A 6103-nucleotide genomic window follows, 5' to 3' on the forward strand; every position below is an offset into this window, starting at 1 on the left:
TTCATCAATGGTTACCTTCAGTTAACGTTTGCGCTTCCCAAACCCATTTCGAAAAACCCTTAAACTCATTTCGCTTCACTGTTCCATCACTTTCTTCGTATTCTCTGACGCTCCAACTCTCTTCTGCAAAAAAGCTCTCAACGTTCTTCGACTTCCCGAATCACCAACTTCTTTCATCACTCTTCCGATCATAAAAAGGTACTTCCTTTCCTTCTTCTGCTGGTTTTTCCTGCATTTTAACCGATTCGCATCATCCTTTAACTGTCTGGTGCATACGTTGTGGGTTGTTTTTTCTATTTCTCCTTCTTCGTAACTTAGGGCTTCGTTTTCGTTACAACGAACCTTCGTTCGTTGGTTTTTTTTTTTTTTTTTCACCCTTCATTCCTGATCGAGTCAGCCTCTGCGAACCCTGATCATTTTTCCTTTTTTTTTTCCTCTGCAGCTTCCGCAATGACTCGCTCAAAGATCACCCCAAATCCTCCTCCTTCATCACGAAACCCCTCCTCACAAGCACACGACCCACCACGAGCACGCGGTGCTTCGTCTTCTCAGGCTGAGAGGCCTGCACTTTCCCGCCCCAACCTGGCCCAGGCCACTCCCCCTGTCGCCGGAGGAGCCTCTGTTCCCTCCCCAGACTTCAAAAAACTGTACCCATGGGCCACCTCGACTTTGTTGAGGGAGACATCTTCTGTAAACTCTGCTGGGGCAGTTCTGCGATTGACGAAGGGGGATGAGCCTCACCAATCATTCCATAAGGAGCACGACGAAAAGATGACGGTGCTACCTTGCCCCCCCGACCTGCCAGTTTGCGCCGACGACAAGGCGAACAACGGCGGACCCTTCTGCTTCGTTTACACAACCTTGTTCAAGAAGGTGAAACTTAGGTTTCCCTTCACTCGCTTTGAGAGGGAGCTTCTTACCGAGCTCAACATCGCCGCCGCCCAGCTCCATCCCAACAGCTGGGCGTTCGTGCGGGCGTTCCAGGTCATGTGCGACCATCTGGGGTTGCCAGCATCAGTGGATGTCTTCTTATTTCTTTTTGAAGCCAAGCACCCAGGAGACCGCCTGTGGGTAAGCTTGAACGGGATTGCTGGGAGGTCGATCCTCTCTATCTTCCAGCAATCCTACAAAGACTGGAAGGGCAAGTTTGTCCAGGTGCGTCCCAACGACAAGGACGCTTCCTTGCTCGACGGTTTCCCCTTGTATTGGGTAAACAAGGGGAACAAAGAGTCCAAAAGCAGCTTCAGGAGGCCAAGGAGTCCTGATAGCATGGGCGCCTTGGACAGAGACCTCTGCTTCTTCTGGAAGAGTGTGGCAGACGCCAACATCACATTCCTCACCACCACACTCATCTGCTTCGAGTTCTTCGAGGACCAACTCGAAATTCGCATAGGTTAGAACGTCTAAATTTTTGTTCTAACATTACCTCTGTTAACTGTTTCTGGGCGTCTTATGCGTTGTGCGCAAGACTTTGGTTTTATTTTTCTGCACTGCTTGTCTGCTTTGCTGCATACTGCCTTATGCATTTATTTTCTTTCTGAGCTAACCCATGCATTTTTGCTCTATGCAGATAATATGTTGGGCCGGGGCAAGCTCGCTGAATTAGGGCGCTCGCCCGAACCCACGGGTTGGCATCGGGTTCCCAAACCGTGCCAAACTCTGTGGTGGAGATCGCCGCTGCTCAAGGCAGATCGCCACCCAGGGGCCCAACTTCCTCTGAGGCCCAACCCGCCAACCAACGCAAGAAGCTTGTCCTCAGGAAACCCAAGAGGAAAGCCCCCCAAGTAGTCCACGAGGAGGAAGAGGAAGACGACGAGGCAACTGAAGATGGCCTCGTCACGAAGAGGAAGAGGGTGGCACCTTCTTCACCATCCGCTCCACCCCCCCTTCCGACATCAACGCCACCATCTACACCTGCCCCGCCTCCAACATTGCCTCTTCCACCAGCTCCTGCCTCACCAGTCCAAGCAATTCCATTGGCGTCTGCGCCACCTGTGGTTGAGGCCCCCGAGCCAAACTTCATGGAGGACCCCCCGAGCGCCTCCACACCTTACGTATCAGCTGGAGGGGGTCCTCCTTCAAATGCCTCAACCGCCAACATCGCACCAATCGGGGATGAGGTTGCCCATAACTCTTCGATTCTGATTACTGAATCCCCGACGTCGCCACCACGTCAAGAAGCACCTGCTGAGCAACCAACTCAAGAAGGTGGCGGCGAGACCCAACAACAAACCCACCCGGTGCCTCCAACAGCAAACCTCTCTCTTGAGGTCACGAGGATGTGGGAGCCTTTCTCTGCCAAACTCAAGATGATGGCGGAGGATTTCCCCGTCATTATATCTAAAGCTGTGGAGAGCTCCACCAGGAAGCTCCAGGACGACCTCTACGCCCTTCGAACTGAGAACAGCACTATAAGGATCGAGGCGGAGAAGTTGTCCTGCAATCTAACACTCGCGGAGATTGAACACTCCCGAGTAGAAGATGCAATGAGCACCGAGCTCCGGGTGGCGCGCAAGGAGGCCACCGATCTCCGCCATAAGGTACAACTCTTGGCTCAAGAGAAGATCGAGCTAGAGAGCAAGATTGTACCTTATCGCGTCAAAGTGGCTGACCTGGAGGCCTTAATCAAAGCTGATGCCGCCAAGGTGAAGAAACTAGAGCAAAGGTCAGCCGATCGGGAGGTCTTCCTGGGGACGGTGGAAAAAGAAAGGGATGACACCATGGCAAAGCTTGCTGAAGCCAACAAAGAAAAAGGGGAGATCGCTGCTGAACTGGGCCAGGTGCAAGCAGAATCCAAGAAGGTTGCTGAAGACCTTCTTCAAGCTCAGGAAACCATCGAAAAACTCAAGAAGCAAGCTGAAGAGCTGGAGCAGCAGAATGAGGGGCTGAAGGAACAAACTGAAGGACTCAAGACACAGATTGAAGAACTTAATCTGAGTTCTGCCCAAATTCTCGCTGCTGGATTCGAGGCTGCACGGGAACAGTTCGCCTGCTTGTTCCCCGATCTGGACCTTAGCATGGTGTCCCTTAACAACGAGGTGGTGGATGGGAAGGTGGTTCCCGCTGAAGACTGATCAATTCCCTCCATCCACTGCCTTTATGCTTTCTCTTTGCATATAATTTGTAATAAACTTCACATTTTCCTGTACATGTGCCTTGAACTGACATTTACTTTAATGACAAAGTCTTTTGTATTTCCTCTTATAACTTCTTTGGCTGCTTTAACTCTTCTTGCACAACTTTCTTCAAGAAATTAACTTAGCGATTCTGTAAGCGCGAGCATATACTTAACTGCTTCGAACCACTTCGATTTCAAATAACAATCGCTTTAAAACTTGTAATCTCAAGGCAATGAACCTTAGCGCAAAATGACTCTTCAAGCAACGAAATTTAACTCAACTACTGGCTTAAAACATCGCTTCACCCGATCTGTTTCATCAAAACGGGTCTTTAACTTTCTTGCCACTGTTTGAACTTTTCCTGGTCGCCAAAGACTCTTGGCGATATCAGCTTCTTTCTGGCTTCATACCTTGGCCATTGTTCTTTTATCTGGGGGTAGAGGCGCCTTTCGGATCCTTCTCTACCTCCTTAAGCTTCAGAGCAAGAGACCGGGTGGCTAGGCGCTCTCTTCGAACCTACCTTAGCCACCCTCCAAACTTCTTCCACCCTTTACACCATACCTGAACTCGTTCGAGACGAGAAGGATTTTATCTTGCCTGAACTCGCTCATAGGCGAGAAGGTCTTTTAACTCGCCTGAACTCGCTCATAGGCGAGAAGGTCTTTTAACTCGTGCCTCTACATTGCCCCAGGGGTTACATCTCCTCTCCCCCAGAAACACTGAGGACTTTTGCTGGTGCCTCTACATTGCCCCAGGGGTTACATCTTCTCGCCCCCAGAAACACTGAGGACTTTTGCTGGTGCCTCTACATTGCCCAGGGGTTACATCTTCTCGCCCCCAGAAACACTGAGGACTTTTCACTGGTGCCTCTACATTGCCCCAGGGGTTACATCTTCTCGCCCCCAGAAACACTGAGGACTTTTCGCTCTTCCTCGCCTGCACTCGCTCGACGGCGAGGAGGTCTTTATGTCGCCTCAGGACGCGCGAGGGCGTTGAGGTCTTTTGACTGGTGCCTCCGATCGCCGAAAGACGATGAGGAATTTAACTTTAACTGATGCCTCCGATCGCCGAAAGACGATGAGGACTTTAACTTTAACTGATGCCTCCGATCGCCGAAAGATGATGAGGACTTAAAACTTTAACTGATGCCTCCGATCGCCGAAAGACGATGAGGACTTAAAACTTTAACTGATGCCTGCGATCGCCGAAAGACGATGAGGACTTAAAACTTTAACTGATGCCTCCGATCGCTGAAAGACGATGAGGACTTAAAACTTTTTAGAAAGCATGCAACATATCTTTAACTTGCCTTAAGTCACATATAGGTGACAAGGTCTTTCTTCAAAACTTTATGAAAACAACAAGCACGCAATCTAAAACAACTTGCACTTTGAAAACTTCTCTTTATTGGGTGGCCTCATTAAAAACCCTCCTTAGGGAAAAAAGAGTGCCCCCTTCAAACTGTTTTAACAGAGACATTGTAATATAACTTTGTGTTTGTCTTTACTTACAAAGCTTCTTAACTGTAATACAACTTCAGGGGCGTGGCGTTCCAAGTGCGAGGAATCGCCCCTCCTTCCAATGTCTCTAAACGGTAGGCGCCGTTCCCGAGCGCCTCGGTTATTCTGAACGGCCCCGTCCACTTGGGCGACAGTTTACTCTCCATCTCGTACTGGTGGGTTGTCCTCATCACCAGGTCGCCTTCTCTAAACTGTCTCGGCATCACCTTCGAGTTATATCTTCGTTCAATCTTTCTCTTCACCGCCTCAGCTTTCAATCTCGCCTCTTCCCTGACCTCATCCAGTAGATCTAGGTTCAACCTTCTTTCCTCGTTCGAGTCTTCCTCTACGATGTTCTAGAATCTCGGCGAGCTCTCCTGGATCTCTACTGGAATCATTGCGTCACACCCATAGACCAAGTTGAACGGGGTCTCATGGGTTCCTGACTGCTCGGTGGTGTGGTACGCCCAGACTATACGGGGTACCTCCTCAGCCCAGCTTCCTTTGGCTTTCTCTAGCCTTCTCTTCAAACCTTTCAGCAACACCCGATTGGCTGACTCTACTTGGCCATTTGTCTGAGGGTGCTCGACGGATGCAAACACTTGTTGAATTCCCACCCCTTCGCACAACTTCTTCAACAGGTGGCTTGCAAACTGAGTCCCATTGTCCGACACCAGGCGCTTGGGCACACCAAACCGGCACACAATGTTCTTCCACACGAAACCTTCGATCTTGTGTGCGGTGATCTGGGCCACTGGTTCTGCTTCGATCCACTTGGTGAAATACTCAATCGCCACCACCAAGTACTTCATCTGCCTGATCGCCAGCGGGAATGGTCCCAGCATGTCGATTCCCCAAGTATGAAACGGCCAAGGGCTGTAAATCGACTTCAACTCCTCGGGAGGCACCTTGTGCCAATCGGCGTGCTGTTGGCATTGTTTGCAACATTGTGCATACTTCTTGCAGTCTTCTCTCATCGTTGGCCAGTAGTAACCTGCACGGAGAGTCCTTGCGGCCAGAGCTCGACCCCCGACGTGGCTTCCGCATATACCTTCATGGAGCTCTGCCATAATCCTCGTGCATTTCTCGCCATACACACATTCCAGGAGTGGGTGAGTGAACCCAAACCTGTACAACTCGCCATCAATCATCGTGTACTTGCTAGAATTTTTCTTTATCCTCCTAGCCTCTATCGGATCCAGCGGGAGAAGGCCATCTGCCAGGTACCGCTTGTACTTTGTGATCCAGGTGTCTGGCTCATGGGTAGCGCAGATCTGCGTCATGTTCACCCTCTCTCCTCGACATGCTCTAATTCTCGGCAATCTAAGGGTCTCTTGGGTCAAAGATTTGTGACTCCTCGCCGCTTTCTCCGTCGACTTGCTTATCTGAAGAACCAGGTGATCTGCCACAAATGCTCTCGACGTCTTCAGAGTTTCTTGAATCACCGTCCTCTGCCTACCCCCCTTGCCTGAACTGGCGAGCTTA

Source organism: Phaseolus vulgaris, chromosome 5 (genome assembly GCF_051622355.1).
Source record: "Phaseolus vulgaris cultivar YP4 chromosome 5, ASM5162235v1, whole genome shotgun sequence".
In the NCBI taxonomy this organism is placed as follows: domain Eukaryota; kingdom Viridiplantae; phylum Streptophyta; class Magnoliopsida; order Fabales; family Fabaceae; genus Phaseolus; species Phaseolus vulgaris.